Source organism: Struthio camelus, chromosome 15 (genome assembly GCF_040807025.1).
Source record: "Struthio camelus isolate bStrCam1 chromosome 15, bStrCam1.hap1, whole genome shotgun sequence".
Taxonomy (NCBI): Eukaryota; Metazoa; Chordata; class Aves; order Struthioniformes; family Struthionidae; genus Struthio; species Struthio camelus.
In genome coordinates this window covers 15,378,735-15,405,617 of record NC_090956.1, presented here as the reverse complement: position 1 = coordinate 15,405,617, position 26,883 = coordinate 15,378,735, and the positions used below count along the sequence as shown (strand labels likewise).

The 26,883-nt window shown below is 41.6% G+C and overlaps 1 protein-coding gene across 8 annotated transcripts in view; it reads left to right on the top strand.

Moving 5' to 3' along the window:
• The window catches only part of LOC104149733 (uncharacterized), a 308,193-nt gene that overhangs the window by 183,362 nt on the left and 97,948 nt on the right, over nt 1-26,883 (top strand). For 2 of the 8 annotated variants that reach the window (XM_068908459.1, XM_009683529.2), the window contains exon 1: nt 19,642-19,827. The exons of the other annotated variants lie outside the window; for them this stretch is intronic. The gene's annotated coding sequence lies outside the window, so the exon portion shown is untranslated. Of the gene's footprint in view, nt 1-19,641; nt 19,828-26,883 lie in introns of those variants that run through there. 8 annotated transcript variants of the gene reach the window in all.

The window sequence follows — 26,883 nt, the reverse complement described above, 5'->3', positions numbered from 1 at the left end:
TACATCAAATCGGTTTCTCCTGGAAAATCTGCCCAGTTCTTATCAAAAATATGTTGAAATCAACACATGCCCACAAAATGTTTTGAGTTTGACGTGTGGAGTGTTTTTCCATCAGCAAACCGGTTGGAAATGTTCCAGTCATTCTTCTCCCCCACCCCCCAGTAAGATATCCTAGCAGAGCTGAAGTGAAAGTAATCATCCTTTAGGGAACGTTTTCTGTGAAAAAATGCGAGATGCCTCAGAGGGAAATTCTGTGTGTTGCAGAGCAAGGATACTGCTCGATATCGCTGGCAATCCTCTCGCAGGCTTCAGGTCCTCTTTGTAGCCAGTTTGCGTGCTCTATTCCACAACTTGGCTGCCATAAGTGAAGAAACCTTTGCTGATAAAGTCGCACGTGCATATCGCATTGCGTAGGTGACTGGCAAGGAGCAATCCCAGTTACAGTAAGAAAGGAGACCTTCAGACCAAAGGATAAATTCAGCATGCCACAAAATAGTTTCGGAAGATGAATTTCATCTGTGTGATGAGCATATTTGTGGGGGCTATCTTCATCTTGTGAGATTGGTATGAGAAGCTTAAAGGAAGGAAAGAAAAGAAGGAAATGAGTAATTGCAGAGGCTGGAAAGCGGGGAGAAAGAATATATGGGGAAAAAAGCCATTTTCAAGAGCAGAGAAAGTCAGACTTGATTTAGCTTCTTGCCCCCACTTCAGCTGGACTTGTGTTAAAGCAACAGTTTGGCAGAGGGATGAGTCTAAAGAGTAGGGACTTCTGCAAGCTGAAAACAAATAACAAAAGGGTAGAAAAGGGTCAGGAACTGCTCTGCCGCCAGGAATTGCATCCAAGACCCTCCGTTCAAACATTTAGTTTAGCTCCCGGAGGCGGATGAGGAGGCAGGGTGAAAAGCTCCGCATTTGCAGCCTGGGCGGCAGAAGCAGTTTGGGAAGGACCCGCAGGTGGGGAACGCCTTCTGTGGAGCAATGCAGTCTCCAAGAGCATCAGCAGAGCTGCTTCTTTTTTCTTCCTTTTCAAAAATAAAAGCCAGCAGCAGGGGTGGGAGGCAGATAATCTTCTCCAGGCATAAAGCTTTGGAGGAAAACACTATTTCCCTTTCTATAGTGCACCAGCCGAAAAGGGAGGTGTAATTATCTATGCCAGCGTTGCAGCACACACCAGAGCCTGACTGAAACGTTTTGGCACTGAGCGCTGCAGGTGGGTGTCAGGGCGGCCACGCTGTGCCTTTCCCGTGGGGCTGGTGATCCTCCCGTGCAGCCGGGGCCAGCTTGCGCGCGACTGTCCCCCTGCCCAGCATTCGTGCTGGGCCTAACGGCGGAAAGTGGATGTTGAAAATAACCAAAGCATAATGGCCGTGGGAAGGGAATGGACGCAGGCAGGCTGCCCAGGACAGGGATACGCCATGGGCACGTGTTCCTGCTGGAGCAACGAAAGGCGCAGAGCAGAGTCCTCTGCCTTGCTTGCAGAAACAGAGCTCTCCCTCCTCCTGCATGCTCAGCCTGTGGTAGGAGCTGGTTCAACCACGCTGGGTCAACCGTGCGGTTGGGTCCCTGCTGCTGCCTCCCTGCTTTTGGCTCCAGGGGAACGCGTTGCTGCTGTTGCTGTGGCCCGACCTCCATTTAGTCTGTCCTGCCTTTACTGTTGCTGTCCAAATTGCAAAACAAATGCTAAGGAGAGGACTGAAATTGCTTTGGAAAATCATTTATCATCAGCTTCATCAGAGCTTCTGTGTTAGTTTGAGACCTTAAGCACTGCTGACCCTGCCAACACGTGCCGAGACCTAGCGCACGTCTCCTGCTGATGGGCTCTGTCCTGGCCGGAGTGTTAAGGTGTACACGCTGTGGGCCAGTTCCCATCTCTGACTGCGCAGGAAGGCCTTGGCAGGCGGTACAGTCAGGTCTGTAGCATCAAAAGAGAAAACCAAAAAGCTCCGTGGATTTGTTTATATTGTTCAGTCTTTGAAGGTATCTTTTAGTGCTGTTTCTCAGGGGTGGAGAAATGGGGAAATCAGTCTCAATGTTCCAGACCGGGATTGTTTCTGCCGTAATTTTGTTCCCTAGAAGCCAGGTGCTGATGTTTGCACTGGGATTGCTAGTGGGAGGAGGTGGTACATGCTGTGTCCTGAGCAGAGGGACATACTTGTTGCATAGCCAGTGATCTCCTCCTGCTTGTCCAGCTGAAGAAATTGTGCTCAGCTGGTCCTCCTTAATGAAGACACTGGAAAGTAACAGCAATATCCTGAAACGTGTAGAGGTTCCTTTCTGAGGTAGCCGATCTGAGTACGTTGCAGGTGGTGCGACCGCCACCGTCAAGGCTGGGGGGCCCCGTCTGCTGCCTCCTGCTTGCCATCGCACTCCCCCTCCGCCCTCGCCTCCTTTGGCTTGTTTTCTGACTGCGGTGTGGGCGTTTTACATCACCAGGCGTGACAAGCTTCAGCCTTGTCCTTGCAGTCGTTACCAGCCATTCCTCTACGTCTTCTTGCGCAACCTGGGCCTTTTGCATCTTTTTTCTTGCAGCTTTAGCAGAAAAAAAGCATTTCTCTTCTGCACGTAGCTCTTGGCCAAAAAGTGTTATTGGCTGAATACTTTAAGAGAAAAATCAGAAATGGATGATTGCTAATAGCTCTGAGAGCAATTACATAAAATTGATATTTTTATTTTTACCTTTAGGATTCAGTAAAAATGAATTGCATAACTGCAAAGCCATCATATCTGGTTTATGATGAAAAATTGCTTAACAGAATTCTGGAATTAAAAAAGGAAGAAGTCTGTAATCTTGCAGTTCTGCCTTACTTCCATGGGAATTCTGTTTCTTACCTTCCCTTGAAAAACAATTCAGAATAACAGCTAGGGAATGTTAGAATAGAGCGTTGCAATTTACTAAGTTACAAAAGCTTGTAAATGGGAATTTACTTAGCACTTAACACTATTTTTAAAAATAGAAGTTAGTATGACTAAACAGTACATGGATATTTTTTCCACCAGTTTAGATCCTGCCCATCTTTTAAATTGATCACATTACACAGTATTTTCTGATTTCTGCTTACTAGCTTTGCAAATCTATCTAGCAAAATCCTCATCAATAGCTGTATAACTTGGTGTATTCATTGGTCAAAAAGAAAAGGCTTCTTTATTCCTACCCCATTGGATGTAAGGCTAACACTTTTGCTAGCCCTTCAGTTTAGCCCAACCATCGTTACCTTCTTCCTGGTTTTAGAGAGCCATATAATAGTCACCTAAATCTGTAGTGAGTCAGTTTTTTCTAAGGCTGCAGTGTCCTTTCCTGTGCAAGGGCAGCTTCCCAAAGAGATCCTTTGGAGACCAAGCTGAAAAGACCATTGTTAAGATGAAAATAGCAGTCAGTTCTTTCAGTCTTTTGCTTTCTAATATACTGCCAAGCCTGAAAGATGCTGCCTTGTTGGACAGCCGAACTTTTGTGTGTCGATGCAAATCCTTGCAGATCCATGCTCTTCCAATGGCTTTAGGGTAGTATTTGTCTCAGCAGTGTCTCACTTTCTCCCATAGTCAATAGATGCCAAGTCTGGCAGCAAGTTGCATTTGTCTCTACCTTCTCATTAATGTGATGGATGTTATATAGGTGTATTTATGCAATTCTTCTTGATCTTGTTTTTGTAGTGGTTTGTAGTGTGTGGTATCATTATGCTGGTCTTTCATGTAGACACCTTTGCTAAGAAGATAAATACTGGCCTTAATCCTGAGTACGAACATCTTGTTAAGCTGTCACCGGGCTCCTTTGCATATGAGGTTATTGAGCAGTTTTGCAGGCCTGCCTATGTTGTTTAGGAATGTAGTGCACGCAAAATCCTAATCAACAGAGCTGTTTCACTGAATGCTTTGTTGAGATTTAGCAAAGGCAATATCCTTTTCTTTTCCTCTCCTCTGGCATAACCTGCATCTCCCGAAGCGTGTCTACTAGTTCAGCTTTTCACTGTCTAGTATAAGCAAGGCAATATATGGTGCTAAGATTTTTATTCCGCATCAGTAAGTAAGCAATATTAGGCATTTGTAATTATTTATATATCTTTGGAACAGGTTTCCATCATTTGGTGCTTAAATAGTCTTAGTAAAGAGCATAGCTGTATCAGTCGGCAGCCCTACATTAACCTGCAGTCACTCTGGCGTGGTAAGATTCACAGTCCTCTCACTTCATGACAGGAGTGAAATCAATACTTATTAAAATTCCATAGCTGTACAATTAGATGTTTTCCATCAGTGGAGCATCAGCAGGACGTGGACTGGGCAAGTTTTCCTTTTCATTGCTGCAGAGCTGCCGCCTGCCTTTGCAGGAGACCTTGGCATCGTTGGGTAACGCGGGGCAGAGCCTGGCCGCAGCAAGGCGGAGGATGACTAGGAGGAGCTCTCTGACGCCTGTGTGCGGTGTGGGGCTTTGCTCCTTGGTGGGACCAGGCGAACGTCCATTGCCTGCTTTGCTTGGAGGTTTAGGCTGCCCTGCTCTGTGGCTGTAATGGAAGTTGTTTCGGGCCCTATTTTGGCCTGAAAAGCTGTCAAAAAAACCTTGCGGTAGAATGATGGTAAATGTTAAGAGACTCAAAGAACTTTGCATAGCCGTTTCCATATTTTATTGCAGACTTAAGAAAATGCTTTAGGTTTTTTTGGTTATTTGTTTTTTAATCTGGAACATTTTCCTGACTATAAAATAGAGCAATTTTCAGTGACAGAGTCATTTTGGTATGATCTTATTTCCAAATGAAAGCATCAATTATTAAAAATCAGCTCTGAAATTAAGCATACTGGTGTGACAGATATTTATGCCTATGATTGTTTGTGCACATTACCAGCGGGGCTATATGTTTAGATTAAATTAGTGAATATTTGGAAGGTTGGTTTGGGCAAAGCTCAATTTCAGCCATTCAAAAAACCTCTGCATGGGTCTAAAGATAACAAAGCTCAGTGAAAAATAAGCCCAGGGTTATTTTGCTGGCTGTTTTTTTTTTTTTTTGAGTGTTTTATATACGAATGTGTATATATCTGATTGTTTTCTTGTTCTGTGAGAATTAGCACTTTTAATGAAAGTGGAAAACCTTACCGAGTCTGGCTTTCAAGGGGAGGCCAGGTGCTGTAGCGGTTGCCGCAAAGTGATGAGAGATGGCAAATTTGGGTGTTGTACGTCTCACACATATTATGTTAAACATTTTTATTTGAATTTTGGTTTTGAGAGTAGGGGAGTTAGTTAATGATTGGCAGTTATTTAGTACTTTGTATCTGTAAATGAAAATACTGAAAGATGAAATATCGCTCTGCTTCGTAATAGACAGTACTGGTACGTGACTGGGGACCCCCCGAATCCGCAGGGAGATCTGGAGGTGGAAAGCTGGGAGTGTAATGCTCCTTTTTGCCTTTAAAGCTTGAGCAGGTATCTTGCGGGGGTCCGTGGTATGAATCTCATGCCTTTTCAGTGTAGGTGAGAATAGCTGGCTGAAGAGCAGGTGAACCGCTGCAGCGGGCGCGCGGAAACCCTCTCGCTGCCGGCAGCAGCGCGGCTTCGGCACGGCCGCCTTGCGCCCCGCGCGAATGACGGTTTTGTCTCGGGAAGGCAGTAAAGTCCTCGCCTGAGGTAAAGCTCTATCGTCATGCTGCTTCTGGCTCTAAACGCTCTGATTTTGATGTTGTCTGTCCTGTGCTCCACTGCGCCCAGGAGAAATGCCCAGAGACGTCGGGACCAAAGTATTTTGAAATGGAAAACAACAGAGATTTTGGTGTCCAAATTGCAGCCCCGTGGCCACCCTTCAAAACAGCTGTCGACGTAATCTGTGGCCACCCACAAAGCGTGTTAAAATTTACTGATTGATACTCTGCTGGCTCTGATCTGAGTGAGACCGAAGTACAAATACCTGCGAAACAGCACTTCTGAGGTTTAGGAAAAGGTTTGCTGAGCTTCGTTTGGAATAGCACACAGCAGAGACAATAACGCCGTGTGAACTAGGGCTTTATAAAAACGTCCCTGTGTGACAAAGTAAAAATGGGTAGAATCTCCTTTAAATCAGTGCTGCGCAAACAGGAACCACTTCCTCTGCTTTTACTTTACTAGAGCCTCCGCAAGCAGATGGTGCAAGCCTGCCCGTGAGTGCAGCACCTCCCAGGTGATATTTCAGCAAGAAAGATCTGTTAGTCAAGAACATTCTCTTTGCAGCCTGTGGGGAAGAAATTTATAGAGCAATGTGTTACGGGACTGCTGATTTCTGCAACAGAAGATGGCCTTTTTATTTATTCGTTTGGGATTTTGGTTTTATAGCTTTGCTGGCAGGTTCATCTCGGTGTCTTTCAGCAGAGCGTAGGTTCTGGAACAGATATGCTTTCTGAATAGGATTGTCTGGTTAATTTTTTTTTATTTTTGCTTTTAATACTTACGGTGGCACTGAGATCTCTCTTCTCAGAAAAACATACATATTTCTTTCTGCTGATTTATTCCTGACTTGTGCTGTCATAAGGATTCTCCCAGGACATTTGTTGTTCACTCAGTAATTTAAACTTTGTGAATTTCTTTAAACTTTGTTTAAGTTAAATCCCAGTATATTTTCCTCTGAATATTATTTTGCACTCAATCCCTGAAAAACGGTTTGTGTTTTATTTATTTATTTATTTACTGTTATCTTTCTAGCTCCACTGACAGTTTTCCAGCTCTTGCTAACAGCCCCCGGTCAAGTGTCCTTGGAGAAAAGCAGACAAAATAGTCTGTACTGGAATATTTTTGAATTTGGAAGTACACTAATCAAGTCAAAAAGTTATCATTCTAGGGAATGACTACTGCAGAACTTATTTGAACCTGCACAGTTTTCAGTACCGTTTTCCCAGTCCTTGATGCTGCAGAGTCTCCATTTAGTGTACATACACCTCTGGGAAATACCGCGCGAATACTTTGTTAGCATGTCAGTCACGTAAGTTGAAAACAAAGTGGAAAGCAGAGGGAAAACTTCAGTGGAGAATGAGCTCTTCCTTGAAACAGAGCAGTCAGGACAGGTCCGTTCTTTCTGCTAGCAAGATAATGCCAATCGTTGAGTCATGTTCTGCTTTGCTGCAGGGAAGCCAGAGGAGAGCGTAGAACTGAGCCTTAAGATTGTTGCTACCAAATTTTCCTAATAAGCAAATTTTCCTATTAAATTATGTTCTAGTTATTAAAATCTTGCAGCTAGTATAGCACAGCCAGAGCTGTCTTGCAGGTAGCTGGAAAGCCCCGAACGATCTTTATTTCATTTAGTTCACTCAAGGCATCACAAGGGTGGGTCTCCTCGTGTTCCTCTGCAGCCGGGTGCGTGCGGGGACGGGGAGGTTGCATCCGCTCCTCGCGACAGGGCCGCAGTTGTGGTGGCGCGGGCCCCGGCGGTGGCACCCAGGATGTGCTGTGAGAAAGGCCATGCGGGGGGGGGGGGGGGAGGGGGGCATGAGAGCTGGTGCTGCTGCATCTTTCACCTTACGCTGCTCAGGACCTTTGGTGGAACTGCCATAGACAGTGGAATAACAGCGGTTTGTCGCCATTTGTGCTGGTTGTGATAAACTCTTGCCTTCACATCCTTTTAATTCTTGCATGCATGTATCCTCCGTGGATTTAACCCAAGCTCTTCTTTAATAGTTGTCCCAATCTGGCAGGAAAGAAAGCCTATGTGATGAAATTAATGTTTCTCTAAAGCTCAACAAAGCTGCACAAAGTTATGAAGAACCTTAAAAATGAGAACATTTTTGTATTCTGTGATGAACAGAGGCTGTTGATGTGGTCAAAGCAACTGGCTGCAGTGATGGTTTTATATTGAGCTTTTATAAAGTGGGTGCAATAAAAATACAGAATGTATACAACAGACATGAAATGTTTCTGTAGAGGGCAAGTCAGTAGTGATGTGAAGCAGGTACAGTATCTGCGATTTAAGATGTGAGAAGGTGACTTGAACAAGAAGATCTTGGGTTTAGTTTTTTGTTTTGTTTTTTTCCTCTGTGTGCACAGGAAGCCAAAGGCTAGATGTTAGATCTTTTAGCAAGTACACAGTGAGGCATTGATTGGGTACAAGTATCCTGCCCTCCTGCAGGATGCTAACTTTGTAAATGAAACGGTTGAGCCCATTGCAATGGTAACAAGAGAAGGAGGCCTTGCAGGAGAAACCATGGAGTCTCCAGCAAAAGCAATTTTCATAAACAGCCTCTCGCTAGAACTGCAAGGCTTTTAAATCAAAATTACAGTAAATACAAATTAAGATTAAATTGTACATCTTAAGTGTATTCACAGGTTGGAAAAGCTACCCAGGACTGCTTGAGGTATCTTTTCTTTTCGTGATCTTGAATGAACTACTGGCTTCTTACAGAGTTTATATGGACTGGATGCACTGAAATATGCAGAATTGCCCTCCTTAGTATTACCAGATAGGTTCAATAGATAGTTATACAATGGTGTTGGTGGGAGAAAGTGTTTATGTTCATCCTAAAATGCAGTAGAACCTTTGTGATCGTAAATGGTGATGCGCACTTCCCCAAAGTCCACAGCTGTGGTTCAAAACCAGCAATGAGTCCCTGTGGGGTCTGGCTCTGTAGAAGACCCAGCAGGGCTTGGGTTTGTGCCTCCACAAGTGCGGTTGTCAAGCCTGAAGTTATCACAAAGGTATGTTTGACAGAAACTGAGACCATTACCTGGCCCTTCCCATCAATAAAAGGCACCAACCGCACTCTGCAACTACATTTTTCACCGGTCTTCCTTGCTCTGCCATCTGTGCTGCCAACTGCTCTCCCAGCGTATATCGTCTGCCTGAAGAAGTGCTAAGCAGGTGTGGCACATGCCTGGCTCGTTCCTGCTTTGCATGTGTAATGTGATTATGTTTGACAGACTTGGTTTGATTGAGAGAAAACTATGAACTGGATTAAATGTTTTTTGTTTAGACTTTATTAGCTAAAGATGCCATTGCATAATTAATTTGTGAATAAGCAGCAATCTTGCAAATGAGGCCGTGAATCAAAAGCACAGGAAGACATTATAGTCTCTTCTCAGGATGAGTTTACACATTTCTTATTTGTAGTATTCATTAAAAATACATAAAGGAAGGTTAACAAAACATAGCAACAAAGAACCACAAGCAAACCAGCCAGCCACAGAAGTCTTCATATATGCATAAGTCAAGAAACTGAAAGGAAGCCAGCTCAAATGCAGGAGCCTATGCTAAACAGTAAAAGCTTTAACAATATTCCTGGAAGCTTTCTATTCAACCCTGCTGTTTCGGAGCCAGGATGTCAGTAGGCCAAACACTTCTTGTTTCAGTGCAAAAAAATTAAGAGTATTCTTTAAGTACAGGGAAATTTTTACTGTGAACATTCTTATTTATACTCAGAGAAGATGGTATTCTTCACATCCTAGGAATGGAAGCAGGCTCTTTTAATTCCTGTGCTTCAAAACATTTGCAGTTGTATCTGCTGCTGCTTGTGTTTGGGTTCACACAAATCATATAATCATACAAACTGCACTGGTAGGAGTGGAGGAAACCCGCAGGCGCAATGGTTGGGTTACTAGCAGGCTTGGGTGCAAGCTCCTTCTCCTGTGTTAGCCCTCCCCTGGCTCAGCTGGCTCTGAGCTGGTGGGAGCTCCCAGGCCTATGGACAGGGACTCAGGTGAGGCTCCTCAGGGCCTGCAAGGCCTCTTGGTGCCCTCAGGGTCCTGACGGCACACTAGATCATTTGAGATAAATCTATATATCACACCAGTTTGTCTCCCTGCTTTCCTCTTTTCTCTGTTCTTTTTTTACTTTGTGGAGTATTAATAGCTAGTGCTTGTCTTTGGGCTTGTCTTCTCCTGCTGGATACGCACGGTCCTCGCCAGCCTTCCTCAGCGCTGTCACTCATACTTCATGCGCTCCCATTGGGCGTGATGCACCGGCTTATCGCAGTGCAGCAGAAACAAATATATCCAACTCGGACATGCAAGGACGTTTGCACTCTAGGGTACCAAAGATGCAGACTTAAGCCAATGACAGCAGGTTACAGCAAAGTTGTCCTAAGGTGCCCCTTGAAATTGGAAGCCTGGTTTATGAGGTTCCTTAGTTTCTTCTTTTTCTTCTCGGTTCCGTTCTGTTTCTCCTAGTTCAGAGCTTTCTGTTATCATAGGTATATGTCATATACTTGTCTATTTTATTGTAATCATATAAATAAGTGAGACAAGAATCAAAGCCTTATATAATTAAACATTGAGGTAGTGACTTCCATATTAGCAAAAGTCTTTAGTCCAAATAGCAGTCTTTGAATGCTACCATAAATACTGGTCTTTTGGTGGTGGAGTTCAGGGGTTAGGTTAGTTTACCAATAAGAACTCACTAGTCTTATAATGATTTATGTTAATTAAACTTTCACATTGTTTTAATTGTACGCCTTTATACCAGCATATTAGAGTGAAATCACCCATACCCCACATACAGGGTGAGAGGACAGACAGACTTCTGCACAACTATCATATTCCTATACACCTGCAGAGGAAAAGATATAAAACAAGTAGATTAGAGACTCCCCTCTTGCTGCCTCTTTTTCAGTTCAACATGAAACAAAGTGCTGTTTCTGCTTCCCACCAAAGTTTCATTTCTCCTCTCCAGAGCACTAATCTCTGTCTGGCAGGATAGAAGATTGATGCAAGCATATTTAATTGAATTTTTTCTGTTCTTCTTCAAATGAAGTTGCTTCATCTTTCTTGCCAAGGATTTATGGAGTGATAAGATGGCTTATCTCCATTTTTATTCTCATTCTTTAGCCACTGGTCAAATCCTGCCCTCAGTCACATGCTTTCTCTGTAATGTGCTTATCATGTTCTTCCTTCTGAGCTTTGAACATGCATGCGGATGGGTTATCTGTGCTCCATGTACTGCTCCACCTAGAGATAATGATTTTTTCCTTCACTACATGTGCCTAGGATTTTTCCATAAATTTCTGGTCTTGTTGGCTCTTTCACTGAAGATGCTCAGAACATGAAGTACTGGGGCAACGCTGTTGATTTTTCCAAAGACTCTAATCTTCTTTCAGGAGCTGCATAATGTTTAAACACAGTTTTCTGTCCTTTGTGGTTTTTATTACACAATTCCTTTCTTTGTTGTTTGAGTTTCAATTGACTCCATCGCTTTTCAAATCCCTCCAGCCTTCCCTCAATTTTATTTACCTTCGTCTCAAAGGAGGCCGTGGAAACTTGAAGGTTATCGATTTTTAAATGAAGAGATTCAAGAAGTTCTTTTACTGAGGTGTCTGCTAAAGTGTTTGCCGGTGGAGAGGCTGTGCTAGGCCTGGAAAATGATGTTTTGTCTGCAGGGTGGGCTCTCCTGACCCATCATGCAGTGGCTTTTATTTTATCTGCGTGCTTCTTTCGAGGACTTTCTGGCACATTTTTGTTCAGTTTTCTGATTCGAACAATATACTAACACTTGAGAGACTGTTATCATCAGTGTTGCAGACACAGAGGCATTTCTGGGGTTTTTAGGCTTCCGACTGCGTGACAGGAACGCTGACCATGCTGCAAACCCATCAAATGATCGGCATTGTTCGAGTGTGGCACAAAGCTGCTGCGGTCGGCAGGCGCTTGGTGTCAGGGTGGCTTTGCATGGCCTCCTCTGCCTGGCTGGGCTTTAATGAGGTGCCAGGGCAAATAGCTCTTGACCCTTACCGAAGTGTCTGGAAACAAAGTGGGAGGAGGAAGGGAATCCCAAAATCACAGTTGGGAGTGTAGCGAGAAGGAAACGTCTTTACCAATAAAAGAGAGTTTATTAGCAAATAAGCCAACTAAGGTAAAGCAGGCAAGGGTGGCTTCTCTTTGCCAAGTTCAAAGAGGGTAGTTCAAGGACTACCCTCCTCGGAAACGGGAAATGGGAAACGTGGCCCATTTCTTTAAGAGCAAGGTATTGTTTGCCTCCTTTTACTTTGTAGTCAGCTTTGGGATTGAATCAGGATCCTCTGAGTCATGTGTAAGTGGGTCACTACTTCCCTTTCTCTTTCTTGCCTTATTTTTAGAGCTTTTCTTCATTACCCAACAGCCACTATGCTAATGAGGCTGGCAGTTGTGCCGCCAGACATCTTACGCAGTCAGAGCTGGTGGTTCAGCATTCCTCTGACCAGCTTCATTTCTTCTTTCCCAGGTTGTTTGGGGATTTTGTCCCCATTTAGGGATTGTATGCTGTAATTATTAATAGATTTCGTAATAGCATTGCTAGGAATTGGGAAAGATGAGAAATGTTATGCCTGGTGAGGTGAAGGCAGGCTGAAGAGACATGAAACAGACGGCTGTGGTGGACAAACTTGGGGGCTGGATTTGATGTTACTCAGTGTCATTTGCATTTCCCAAGGAAAAGCTTTGATACTTTCAGATCTTATATACAAAGTACTTTGAAACACAAGAATGGACAAAACTTAGCACAGTTCATACTCAAATTCGATGCTTTAGAAAATGATACTGATTGCTTTGCCATTGATAAAAGCACTTTTCAAGAGATGATAAAAGTTTTATTTCTATTGTCATCCACTGTGGAATCCATGCTTTAGCTTCAGAATAATGTGGCTTAAAGTTCTAAGGAAAGATGAATCTGCAGCAGAGTATTGTGGTAATTATTGCTTATTTTACATGCTTGTAATCTCTGTAATAGCTGAAATAATTTCAACCTATTTCTTTCTCCCAGTCAAATATTTGAGATTACAGTAGAATTAATAACTGGTAAAAATAGTTTAAGCAAAACTATTCATCTGTGTGTTTTGGAATCTTTAGCTCTTTGATTTTGCAAATTTTTTGCCACTGAAGTGTGCAAGAAAAGTCTCGTCTATCTGGCACACCTTGCAAATAGCACTGCTCTGTTCAATATGCAGCATTTACCTCCGATGTATAGGTTATCCAACTTTAGACTGAGCTGATTATTTGGATATTAAATGCAACACGTGATATTATATGTGACAAAAAAGTCCTCAACTATGAAGATTAATGTCTTATTTACCCAAAAAAGTAGCTCTGAAAACCTTATGAACTCGTATAAGGATAGAAGACAAGGACTTCCTTGCTCTGAGGTAACTTACTCAAAGCATGTTAGCGTACTTGTAATGTCGTAGGCTGGAACTATCGAAGGAGCACAGGGAAGTTGGATACTGGGCTCTCCCTGAGTGTTAGCAGGGTGAGCTTGAGAACTGAACTTGGGAAGGAATATCCTTGGAAAGAGCAGATTCAGCAGCTCTCAAGGGAATCCGATTGGCAGGTTCTGAACTTTCCTCTAAGCAAGGAAGAAGGAATTTATTAGTAAATGTTCTTTTTTTGTGCATCTTAGTCTTCTTTCTCAATGTAGTAACACTAAAAAGAGGTCCTGATTTATTCTTAAATCTCTTATCTTTTTTTCTAAACTTTAAAAATAAATCAGCCTTGTAACATGTAAGAACTTTAATGCCATGACAATGAGATGCATGGCTGCAATATGGAAGAAGCATCATTCTCTGATTAGATTAGTTGGTACCAGGCAGATTTTTCTTGTCCTTTTTGGGAAGGAGCCTTTGTATGCAGCAGGACCAAGTCCTTGCAGCTTGGGAGTCACATTTATGGCACTGGCTGCTAGTTTCGATGCCTCTTTGGATAGCTGACAGAAGTAGATGAAATTCCTATTTTATTTCTTTTGTATCTTTTCCATCTTTTATTCTAGAGGAGGTGACTCACAGCACCAGTTAGGGACTAGATTACTTTGACTGCTCTTATTGCTTGCACTAAGAGCTTGAAGTGTTACAGCTATCAAAAATGCTACGTGGTGTTTTTGGAGAAATGGAGAGATAAATGGAGGAAGGTGGTGACTTCAGTTCTGCACAGCAGATACAAGTATGAGGGACTGAGAAAAATCATCTGGGAATGGAGATGAGATGAAGTTTTCTTCACTTCTCTTAGGACTTCTTGTGTAGGTGTAGATTTCCATCTCTAATGTTCTGCTTTTAACTCCGTGTTACCTGATGTTTCAGAGCGGGGGTCACATAAGACCAGTGATGTATTTTGTCAGCCTGGAAACACTGTGTAAAGAAAGGGCTGTATTATGCTCGCCACAAGGGAGCCTGAACGTTGTTGGTTCCCTTGGACAAGGCTGCAGTATAAGTAATAATAAGTCACTTGCTTATGCTTTGACACCTGAGTTAAGCTCCCCCCCCCCCCCCCTTAAAGCGTGCTTTTCCTGTTGGTCATGAAATCGTCTCTTTTGAGGATCTGAAGATAGTGCTTGATTATGATCTCCTGAGGCATTGAATCCTATAGGATGACTATATACTAGTGAGTCAGAAGTGTTTTTTAAAGAAAACAACTCATCTGTGCATCTGTTTCAAATAAGTCCTCTACCTATTAAAGTGGTTTGTTTTGTTTTCTTTGTTTGTTTGTTTTTAAATAGGATGGCTCTTTTCTGCCTAACAGTTCTTTTTTTCTCTTTATGGATGCAACCTTGTCCTACTCTGTTGCACAGCACAAATGCAATAGGTCAAATTATGCTGTCGGTATTGTTTTCCTGGAGAGGCTGGACCTTATGTTCCTCATGGATTTTTTGCTGTGCCTGAATGAAAGCCAGGATGTTATTGTATCACTTTGTTTTATACCAAATTATGTTGTCACATAATGATATAATTGCCAAACATAAGCAGATGCAATGGTTATAGTGCAATAAAATGTCACAACTGAGAACGCTGTTTGTATTTTCATTTAAAAGTTTAGTTTTCAATATGAAAGTTTCAAACAGTTGGAAAGTGAGTTTCAAGATATCGATATTTGTTTTCTACTGATGTGGCTTTATTTAGGTTTTGGAATTAAGAAATTGAAAGTATCAGTACCTAAACTGTAGAAAGTAGATGGGGTGTGCCAAGATCTGCCCTGCGTGGCAAGCACTTCACAGCAGCATGAGTGCTCCCCTACGTGAGGGGCTGTTAGGGCAACGTGGGACTTTCCAGTGGGAATGGGAGATGCTTTGTGTAAAGCCAGTTTTAAAAATCACGTATTGCACCATAAACTGCATATTCATTAGTCAAGTTGACCTTTATTGACAGAGAAAAATGTGGTGCATTATGCTGTATTAATCTGTATGAAATGCAAAACCATTATGAAAATGTATCTTTTTTTTTTCTTAAAGTCTACAGAAAGAAAAATGCAAAAGCAAATGTTATGGAAAAATAAAGGCCCCCAAATCCCTTTGTACAGTTTTTGCTTAAGTATTAAGACCTAAACTAATACTTCCTTTGACTTGATTTTCTGACAATTTCAGAAAATGTTCTTTTAACTGATACTTTAGTGAAGGAAAACTTGTGAAGTTACGGATACTTCAATGGATATGGTCTTTTTTTTTTTTTCTTTCCCCATCCTGGCTGTATTCATTACTGGCAAATCAATGAAAATTGATAAACCCATGATGGAAAAAAGGAATGTATTTGTATTCATTACAGGGGATAGGAGATAATAATAAAATGAAATGTTGTTATAGTGAGATATAAACCCAACCTAAGGAATTGTTCAATATGTGAAAAGCTAGATACATTTCATTACTGTGATATGGAGCAGCTTGATAGCGGAAGCCAATAATTTAAAAAGTCTTGAGCACAGGGTTATGCTGACTATACAGTTCAATACGTTAATTGACAATAAATCCTGCTTGCCTATAAAAAGCACTTGACTAGTCATTTTCAAGATGGTCATGATTTTTTATGATGCGGAACTTTTAATTTACAGGGATGATAAAAATAGATTTACTTTCAGCCACTTGTATTTGATTTAATTACCTAATCAACTATAAATCATCTACTATTGAAAAAGTAATTTAACCAAGATGATATTTTGCCGTCATTTTTTTCTTAAGTATGAGAGAGTCTTTTGTAAAGGAAGCTGAAATAGACCTTAGATGAATTAAAAAATTCTATTCTTTTTATGAAAGGGTTAGAAGTTCACAGCCAAGATGATTGGCTTTACTAAAGAAAGGCCCTGATTTTTGGAAAGACTTGTTTATGCTTATCTAATTTTCTTTTTATGAAAACATGTATTAAAAGAACTGTATGCAGAGGGACTAGGTATGGCTATTAGTGATCCAAAAAGGGCCTAGCATGATGGACTCTGCATGTGGCAGAGACTTGTTCAGAATAATGCAATAGCATTGAGTGTAGTGAAGATAAACATACAGCATGACTATGAAGAAAAAAAATTGCTGTGACTTGTTTAAGCAAGAAAGGGATAAACCAGCCTTAGTCAGAATGGAAATGACTAGACAGAGAATTGTGAGGCTCCCTGTTGTGAATTATGCTATAATTTTTCATCCCTAGATGTAAACAGGATGGTAAGATTTTCTGTATTTTAATGACTAACTCACAAAAACTGACATACGACATAAAAATACCTAAAAAACTAGAGAAGAAATTTAAATATAGAAAGATAATGATATTTTGAAGCAAAAAGGATGAGGCTGTGTAAGCAGAAGGTAACTGTGCTAACATTCTGCGTTTTCCACATATGGACAATCTTACTAAAGAGGCAAACGATATACTGGATAGGAAAATGATTCATCCTATAAGACATAGGTTCCCAAAGACTGGCTTGAAAAATATTATGGATCTCATAAATTCCATTCACAGGCAAGGACGGGGTTTAACATCCCCCGAACCATGGTGGCACTGGGCTGACAGTGCTCTAGATGAAGGATGTTCTGGATAAAGAGCTTTTGGGCTATATGCAGAGAGGAAGTTTTGGCACTGTGCAATATGGATGTCAAAACGGGATTTAAAAATTTCCAAAATAGAAATTGATTTAAGAGCAGATAGTACCCAAACCCACCTACCCAAATTAGCTCAAGAAAGAAAAGTTCCTGTGTTTTAGATAAGAAAAAATATGTGTGGTAGTGTGGGATTATGAAAATAACAAAAACTAAGAAAGTAGAGAGAGGAAAGATAGGAATAGTCATGCCATTAACATTACGAACCAAAAAAAAAAAACTAATGCTAGAAAATATCTCCTGGAGAACTCAGGTCACTTTATCAGCTGGGAAGAAAGCCAGCTTCTACAGTAAGGGTAAAGGAATCACGTGAAATAATGAAAACTGAACTGGAAGATGGAGATTTGAAGCTAAATTACTGTGATAGCTAGAAGGCTTTATTAAATTTAAGAAAATAAACACAAAGTATGTATATTAATAAAAATGTGCATTTTTCTTATGGGTAACAACAGGTCTTAAGAAAAAAAATAAGAGTGGGGGGAGGAACTGATATATTATAAATCCTGTGACTCTTTCCAAGGAAGACTTAGCAACTTTGCATTTTAATATGTACAATCAAAGGTTTTTATTCTGGGAAATCTGCAGCCTAATTTACAACCAACATGAAATTAAATTTGCCCTCATAAAACCCCTCACAATTACCATAGGAAAATGAAAATTGCCATATTGAGTTAGACTGGTATCCCTTTATCAGATGAGGCTGGCATGAGGTACTTGGAAGGCAGTAGAAGAAAGCCTGAATAGGATAATCAGGATATAGCGTACCCACACAGAAAAATTGCTTTTCCCTACTCAGAGGCTGGATTACACTTAGAGACATGAAGATGATGTTCTCTCCAACTTTTTAGGGCCTTTATTTAACCCCTACTCAACTAGGTGTTAGCATTCATGGGGTTTTGGAGCAACTATTTAGAACAACTGCCCGTGTATGTCCGCTGGTGGGGACGAGCTTTTGTGTTACCAACCTTGTTTCACCTGGAAACTTGCACTGACGACCTTCTTGTGGATTTGGCTCTGTATGTTCATTTTCTGAGACTAGACTGATGTCCCAACAGTACAGCTTTTTTGGCCGGGTTGTTCTTCTGTGTGGCTGTGAAGATCAGAAATTGTAAATCCCAGCTACTCTGAATCGCATGCCTTGGGTCTGCTCACTCAGAGATGCACATGGACCTGGTCTAAAAGGATGTAACAGCACAAATTGCCCTGTTGCGTCAGGGACTCCAACGCTTCTGTCCAGAATATGGGTGTAGATGGCCAGGACGTGAATGGGAGGTGCGACTCACCTGGATGTGTCAAACTTACCGCACATGATGTATATATGTAGTTGATCCACAGTGGCCACGTATGCAGCATTTTCTGTCGCTGCTCTAGCCTGGATACCTGTGTAAAATCCTTGCACAAGATGGTGCTAATGGGAAGGTAGAAAGATAAAGGGCCTCCACAGTGCTTTCTTCCCGTTTCTCTCATCATTGTGTGTAGTTGTGTTACTACGCCTGTAGTTGTTTTATGCTTCTGTGAGCTCACAATAATTGTAATACTGGTTTGCTTCAGGGAAACTTAAGATTTATGAACGGCTTACGCACAACCTTTTGACGAGCATACTAGCCGATAAGGAAGTCTTGAGTATTTCTTAGGGGTAAAAGGATGAATCTTCAAAACTGTTCTTTTTAGTGGTGGTTCAACTCTCTTCTGGCCTAAAATGTCATCTAGATAAAGGAAGGCTAAACGTAATTTGTGGCTGTCGCTTTCATATGCTAAGCCCAGTTAGATTTGTAGTGTGGAACTGAACTCAGAATATAGTCCCTGAATAAATTACCTGATCGGCAGTGAGCAAGCCGTGGTGACCCTTTGAAATACTGGAGAGTCCCTGAGTGCATCGTGGGATGCTCCTCCATATTTTTAAAGATGACAGAGTCTGCTCCAAAATTTTCTGACAGAAAGCAGAAGAGAATGTCACTCTTCTTGAGTGGTTCAGCTCAAGTTGTCTGTGTTAATTTGCCCAGGCTATCTGTTAGTTTGCTGGGGCCGGTGACCAGAAACAGCAAACTGCCCAAGTAGGTTATCTTACACGCTGCATCCTCCTTAATGTACAGTAACTTTTGGATTAATTAGCATGTAATCCTTTAACAGTAAAGGAGATGGTAGCACTGCATCAGACGGAGTGGGAGTGGGATTTCAGTGGGAAGAGAGCAGGCGTTTTTGATGTCTGTACTACTTGGAGCATGGATGTGCTCTCAGGTCCGTTAGAACCAACACAATTTTGAATTCATGTATATGAGTATTTCTTAAAGATTCAGTGCTCCCCTTTTCCTGACCTCACAGTGCAGTTGTTGCCCTTCCAGGACCAGAGGCCAAGTGAGATAAACGTACCTATGAACTGCACTAATATTGTTCCCACGGCGATAGCAACTCCACCAACACCCTCTGAAGTTTCTTCTCCCCTTATGGGTTTGTTTTGCATTTGTATACTTTAGCAGGCTAAATGCTGTAGAGACAAAATCCTATATAAATGTATCCTGCCCAATTATTTGGGAGAGGGAGAGTAGCCAAAAGCAACAGAAAGGGAAAAGAGGAGGCAATCTGCAGTTACGTTGGTGACTGGTTGCTTTGGTATATCCAGAGGTAAACTTGTTTGTGTTTCTTTCTTGTGTAAGTTTTTATCTTAAAATAGTCCTTTTTCTCTTCCCACATATGCTACAATAAGCCCCACTGAGGTCAGTAGTTTTATACTGGCTATAAAGCTGATGGTGGTGGGAAAAAAAAAAGTAAAGCGGAGTATAACTGAGTCCTCAGATTTTAAGAACTTTCCACTAAGAAGTCAACATTTTCCCTACTCCAAGGATTATTTATAGTCACATCAGCGGTGTGACAGTAATTTGCATCTTGCCTTATTTCTCCGCTATTCCCAACGTAAACCTACCATGCATGTTCCTATCATGCTTGTTTGGGCAAAAGCATCACAGATCGACTTGAAGGAGGTTTCCATGGAAAGCTGCAGGTGGAGGCTGTAGGTGCCGGTCGCAGCACTTTCGTCTTTCCAACCGTGTGTTTCCAGGCAATCTGTCCTTAAAGGCCGTTCTCCTCCCAGGTGAGGCACTGCGAATGACGTTGGGCGTTTTTCCGCTCCGGACAAGGCAGAATTGTGCCTTGGGTTTTTCTGAGGAGGAGGGAGCCCGTTCTCAATGGGGGGGTTCTTTAGGCTGAACTGGGTGTGAAGTAAGTACCAGATAACTGGCCATTGTTCTGACATAATAAGTAATTAACAGGGCTTTTATAAACCAAGAGGAAACTGTCTGAATTCTTTAGAATACGTTGATACTAATAGCAGATCCTTTTCATTAGTGTAAGGAGCCATTGACTGGCTTAAAATGAACTCAGAGCTTCCTGAAGGCAGTAGGTATAAGTTATAACTGCTTTCTGTTATCAGTGTACAAATCTGAGTATAAATTGGAAATTGACCCTAACAGCAATTCCTTTTACTTTAACTTTCCAATTCCTAAGAAGGTGTGTGTGTGTGTATATATATATATATATTTCTTTTTTTTTTCCCCACTTAGTGTGTGCTAAAAATGATTATCTCTTTTCTACCTAATTATCAGGATGTTCTCTGAACGATCACTGAAGATGTGTTCAAGTTTCTCATGTAGTTCTCTAATGGAGATCCCCTAAATCCCTCTCCCAGAGCAAGTCTGTGTGTGTCACATCTGTAGTGCTCCTAATGAGTCGCTAATGAGGCTTTGCAAATGTGTAGGCACAGGCTATGCGGTGCTGGTGCAGGGCAGCCGGTGCGCCATCTCCGACTGCCTTGGTGAGCAAGAATTCGGCATCTGTAGGAGTTGAGTTATTGCCTCTCGCCTTGCACTTAACAAGCACAGTTTCCAATGTCGCTCTAAAGCCTAGAGCTTTAAATGAGGTAGGAAAGATTCCTGGCTCTACTCTGATGCTTTGTTTATTGAGAAATCCCTATAATCGATTAGTACCGCTTTGTATACCCTACTTTAGAGTAGGAGCCCTGCATTCTGCATTTTCAAGTTCTGTAGCTGAAAAGGGAAAACAAAATCCTCACCCAACAGTAAGGGAATGGCTGATTTATCAAAATTAGTTTCACATTCAGAATTGATGAGGATCACATTTTGAGTTGGGAACAGATGGAGGAGTGCTGAGTTTTGCCTTAGTGTCTATAATGCTTCTTATGCTGGAATGTGTTTTTATTTCTTGCATAGTTCACTTGAGTCTTATAATTCTAGCAAGATCCTCCATAAACAAAACAAGGCAGTTTTAGAGCCCACAGTGTCTACTGATTCTCTCCTCCAAAGAACAGCGTGTCTGACTTTGTTCAGATGATATATAAGCTAATTAAGGTGAAAGCATTTCATGCTTTTTCGTCACTTATTTTGGTTGGTCAAATTATATTCTTATAATCCATTTAGTCTAACGTATTTCTTCACTTAAAAATAGTGAAAAACATGCAGGTGAATAGAATAGGTTAGTTGTTGAATTCCCCACCACTCAGGAAACTGAGCAAAACTGGAAGACTTGAGGAATAAGTGCATGGTGCTGTTGTGTTAATTACCTTTTTTGTACTGATGTTTTGGATCAAATTAACCTTTGGTTATGTGTCTCATATGTAAAACGTGGGCAGCTACATTGCTCTGGGAACAGTATATGATCTGTTGTCGTTACAGAACATGGCCGTGGACCACAATTCCACACTTCTGCGAGTTAAGAAATAATTTTAATATACTTTTCCTTACTGCTTAAGCTGCTTACTTACTAAGTCCAATCTTCTTTCTAAAAGAAACTCTTTATTTGTGAAAGTATTTATACATAAAGAATATCGACATTATTTTATAGTGACTTTCTAAAGAGGCAGACAAGTCTATTTGAAGCTTTTCTTTGGTATTAACTAGATATTTTATCATAAGTGAGCAGGGCGTTTTTGGTTCAATGGTCTTTATTGCTTTCTTGAATGCACTTCAACCTCATTCACAGTTCAAGTCTATATAATCCGTATGCCTTTCATACTTTTAAATCCTCCACAGTGTTTTCTGTATATCCGACTCTGCTAATATGCACAGAATTCAGATCTTAAAGAGCTCTCCTGAGCTAGCATAATTCTGCACCGAAAGTGAAATTCACATTTTCACCAATCCTTTTGCTGCTTGTAAACAAGGGCAAGGTTTTTTTAATGCCAATATTCGCCAGCCTGAATTTTCCCTTTGAAAACCCCAGGTCCATACCTTAGAGTGAAAAGATGAACTGTAGCTTGGTCATTCATTTATTCTTGCTCCAAATGCTAGTTATAAATCTGTTGTCCAATGGTGTCACCATTTCTTTGAACCGAGTAGACTGTCGCTTTGCCTGTATGGCTCTTGGCATTAGATTTTTTTCAATACTTTCTCCTTGTAGTTTAAATGAAATGTTAAGAGATGCAAACATTTAAAAAGCGTTAAAGATGCAAACAAACTTGGTAAGGGTCAGTCAGGTTATGACTTCTTTTCCTGATTGGTAAAAGCTTGTTTGTGCTTGTTACAAGGCAACTTTACTCCTTTTAAATTAAATAGCCTTATTGTTCACAGAAAGAGTTGTTTAACTTTTTTTTTTTTTTTTGAAATGATTTGGTATTCTCTTGCATGTTACTGAGTACATTTGGGATATAGGCTGATTGTGATAAAGGATGTGCATAGGTACAGCAAGGTCTTGTATGGAGAAATACCTATCCTGGAATAACTTTTGAAGTTTACCAAGTTCTCTGACAAGTTTCATATATTGCGTTTTCTGCAGCATGGAGTCAATTATGGGATATTTGATACTTCAGAGTCATAATTACTGGTTAAATGCTGACACGCAGCCAGGCCATTCTAGCCTGCACAGAGTTAGGGTATGTTTCTCACATGCTTGATTAATGAGCGTGGGCAATCGGCCCTGCCGACGCCTCGTGCGTCAGCGTGGCCTCGTAGGGGTCCATCTCTGTCGCTGTCTTCTGAGGAAGCGAGCACAGTTCAGGCCCTTCTGAATTCCTGCTATGGTCCACTACCAGCGTTGCTGTAGCGGGAGGAACATCTGGGAGAGGGTTGCAGGAGGGACCACAGGGCAGGAAGGAGCCCTGGTGAGATTATGGAAGTATGAAAGGTCGCCTGCAGCTCGGAGGGGCTGCTGCATCAACCAAAGCTTGATCCCAGTGCGCTGCAGTTCACAGGGTTAAGCAAACAGTTAGCAAGTGCTCTTGGTAAGGCTTGTGTGACAGATAGCAATCACGTTGCAGGGGCTGCTTACGCAGCTTCATGGTGTAGCCATATTCATTTATCTCAACTTCCCAGGCTTTTGTCTATCAATCATCAATCTAAGTGGTGGGCACACTGAAAAAAAAAAATTGCAGATTTATATATTTTCTGGTGGTAACATGAGACTGCTGCTTTATGTTGCCAAATCCTTTCCCTGCGGTATCCTATCAGTACTTTATTGATCACTCTATCTCCTGCATGGTTATAATCATGCGTCAAACTTGTTTCCTCTCCCATTTCTGTCCAAAGTGATGGTAGCACTTGAATTAATAAGGAGGATATTTTACATGAAAATTTTTCTAATTTTCTAAGTTTCTTTACAAAAGCAATGAGCACTTCTGTATTTATCATTTACTATTCTCTAATCTCTTAAACTTTAGGCAGTATGAGGTGTTAGTATGATGCCTTAGACAGGTCTTGGAACACAAATGTATGTTTTAAAAAATGTATTGTGAGGCACCCTGAAAGACTTGGTTTAAGCTATTTTGTTTTGTGCATCTCCTCATTTGCAGTCATTAAAAATGAGAATGTGAGTTCAAGATGGTCTGCTGTAGGCTCTTAAAGTAACTGCAGCCCAAAGCAGTGTACTCTGCTCGGCTCTTGCACTGGAGACTTCAGTCTGGTCTTTGGTCAGCCTCTTTCTTCCAGGGGCTTCAGTAAGCCTTGACCAGGTTGATGGACTTCAGTCTTTGTATAGCTACTAATCTGTTATTTTCAATTCCTTTCTCTCTGAAAATTACCTTTCCTGGTTTTATTACACTAGTTTAAAGAGTAGTGTAGATCTGGGCTCATCTGAGCTCCAAGCGTGTCACACCTTTTCTTGAGCATCATTTAGTGAAGGGTGATGCCAAACAAACTTAATAGAGGCAGTGGTATCATACTGTCTTGACATGGTCAAAACATAAACAAATTCATCCAGAGGTGCCTTGTGGCTGTTGAAGGTCAGGCAGTGTCCTCTCAGAGATGGAACAGGGAAGTGTCCCTATGCGCAGGGAGAGTCCAGCTGGTGCTCTCCCAAGCTGGGACTTTGGAGACAGTTTTAAAAATAACTGTATTTTGGAGCATGTGGGGCAACTATGCTGCAAAGGCAACTGCTTGGTGGTTTTTGGGAGTGAAATCAAATGGATTACTAATCCAAAAAAAGTAAGAAATGTTCAAGTAAATACGTGGTCTTCAAGACATCGTGGTGCGTGGGTCAGACGGCAGGTGCTTGCTCCTCACAGGTGTCAGGCTCTGGGGCAGTGGGTGGCTGGAGTTCAGGGTGGGTGGTTCCCTCCTGTCTTATCCACTCGAAGATGCTTTAAGGGTGCCTAGCAGGAGCACGTGAGCGCAGAGGAGCACGACTGGCTTTGCACTGACGGCGGGTTCACCAGGGTGGTATCCATCTGGCATGTCTGGGAGGCACCGCTGTCCTTTGGTCATCTGTTACCGTAAGCATTTTGCCGTCGCTTTTCTGCTCCCTATCTTCAAGGCTTGTCAAAATGAAGGAACTGTGTACTCTACGTATATTGATGTATCATATTGGGGAGAAATAGATACTGCCTAGCAAGGATGGAAAAATACAGAAATGAAATGCTGTCCAATTATTTTTATAACTTGCCAAAAATGTTTTTATATTGTTATCTAAAGTATTTTAACAACAAAAGAGTAATATTTCTGGAATGTGCGTTGGTTTTTAGCTTTTAAGACCCAAATCAGTATAATTTTCTCCTCTCCCACATAATAATGGAAATAGCTATGAATATTACGAATCAAACTGTCTGTCTGTACCCCTTTTCACCACTTCAACCTGTCCAGTCAGTATCTTCAGTCAGAAGACTGAAAGATAGGAAGTTTTTTTTAAATAACCAGAGAGAGTGAAATCCAAGGCACGCATGTCTTTTTGTCCTGTCTCTTCCTGTATGCTGCAGTGGTAATGTTTTTACATTTACTTACCTGAAGATTAGCGTCTGCTGCCCTACACTTTGCAGTGAAATTGAAATAGTGGAATTCTCTATTGTTAGTTAAAGAAAACTTTAGTTCGTTTTTCAGACCCTTTAAGGGAATCAGTAAAGAAGAATGTAGTTTTCTTCAGGTGAACAGCATGCTATTTTTTGCTTAGTTTTCAAGGCACTGCAGATTATAAGTCTATAACTATACAGGAATTAAATAAAGAAGGGCATGCAATAAAATATGTTAATTGTTCCACATTTTCAGGCAGTAGGATTGATCATGTGTTTGTGTATTACCTGCTCTCCTTAATAGGCAGTAGCTGGAGGAGAGACATATATGTTTTATAAGCCACCTGTACAGAGGCACGGCTGTTAAATTGCCTGCTGTTGAGAGTATGTCACATTTAGATTCAGAAGGCGAGGAGTATGGTTTGAAATGGATTCTTTATCCGTGCAATACTATAACTCTGCTCTTATACACCCCCACGGGAGGGTGTCGCAGCAGAGCCGCGCTCTGCGGGCACGCGCCTGGCAGCCCTTCCCCGCTGCTCTGGGGCAGGAGGGGCTGGGGACAGACCCGACCGGACCGTCGCAGGGCTGAGCCTGGGGCGCGGGGAGGAAGCAGGGCTGGCCCCTGCTCTTGCTCGCCTGTGCAGCGGTGGGGGGAATGGCCACAGGAGAAAATCGACTCCCTCTGTTCCTGTAAAGATCTGCAACGTCTACTTCGGTAGCAAGGCGTGCTTCCCAAATTAAACGGAGATAGATGCATCTCTGAATCTGGCTGGAGTCCTATAAATTTCACTGCAAGGCAGCAGAGGGGTATGGGTCCAGCTACCCGCCTGATCCCGGCGTGGGACTTTAAGCAGCTGCAGCATTCAAGCTTTTGGCTTTCAGTTAAAATATCTCAAGTTGGCGTTTTCAGTATCGATTACATTAATCAGGAGTTAGCTTTCTCCTGTGGTTTAGCGAAGCTCGAGTCTGCTGTTCTGTATCATAGGCTAGTGCACAATGTCTGAGAAGATGGGAAATGTTTACTTGTAGAGAGAGAATGTATGTTCTTTTGCCTTTATTTTGCCTTTTAAATATATACCATTATTTGTAATTAGTACATAATATTATAAAGAAGTCTAAGTATGGAGCACATTCCTTTATGGTTATTACAGTTATATTTTCTGCTGAAAAAAAGAGTCATCTGCAGTGCAATGCAAATGGATTCGCAAGGCTTGCCACTGGGGATAAATGAGCAAAAGAAAATCATTGAATGATATGACTTTGACCAGATCTTTCTGTGCTTTCCAGCCTCTGGTAGGAAGCCAAGTGTAGCTAGTGACTTGGATGGTGACCGTGAGAGAAGTGGGGTGGGAAATGCAGACTTTTTGCTAAAGACAAGACAGATGGATATAAACTGGCTCAGCTTACATTTATGAATTTGATTTTGTCAAAAACATGTTACAGTTTCCAGGAGCTCTTTATTCCGTAACAGAAGAGGCATGCAGCTCAGCCTGCTAACGCGAAGCAAGGATAGCATTTCATTTTGAGCTGGAGCTGACTGGAGGATGTTTTTTTTTTCTTCCCCCCAAATTCTGTACTTTTGGATTTCTTCTGTAACTACCAGCAGTCCAGGGCTGGCTATGCTGAATGCGTTATGACCACCTTTTATTACTTGCTGATTAAGTGAAATCATATAAGGGCTGATGAATTTGTTCAGTTTCATCAAGAACTTTCAAGAAATCCCAAAGTTTAGATAGCAACATTCATCCAATGTCTAATGCAAATGAAGCATAAAATGCAAGTTGCAAAAAGGCTGCAAACACACTTGTGTAAGTAGTATAGCTGAAGTGATAAAGCAGTAAGAAAAAGAAAACTGCCTAATGTTTTGTGAATTTCCCAGCCTAAGTTTTTCAGCATAAACAGTTATTATACAACAGA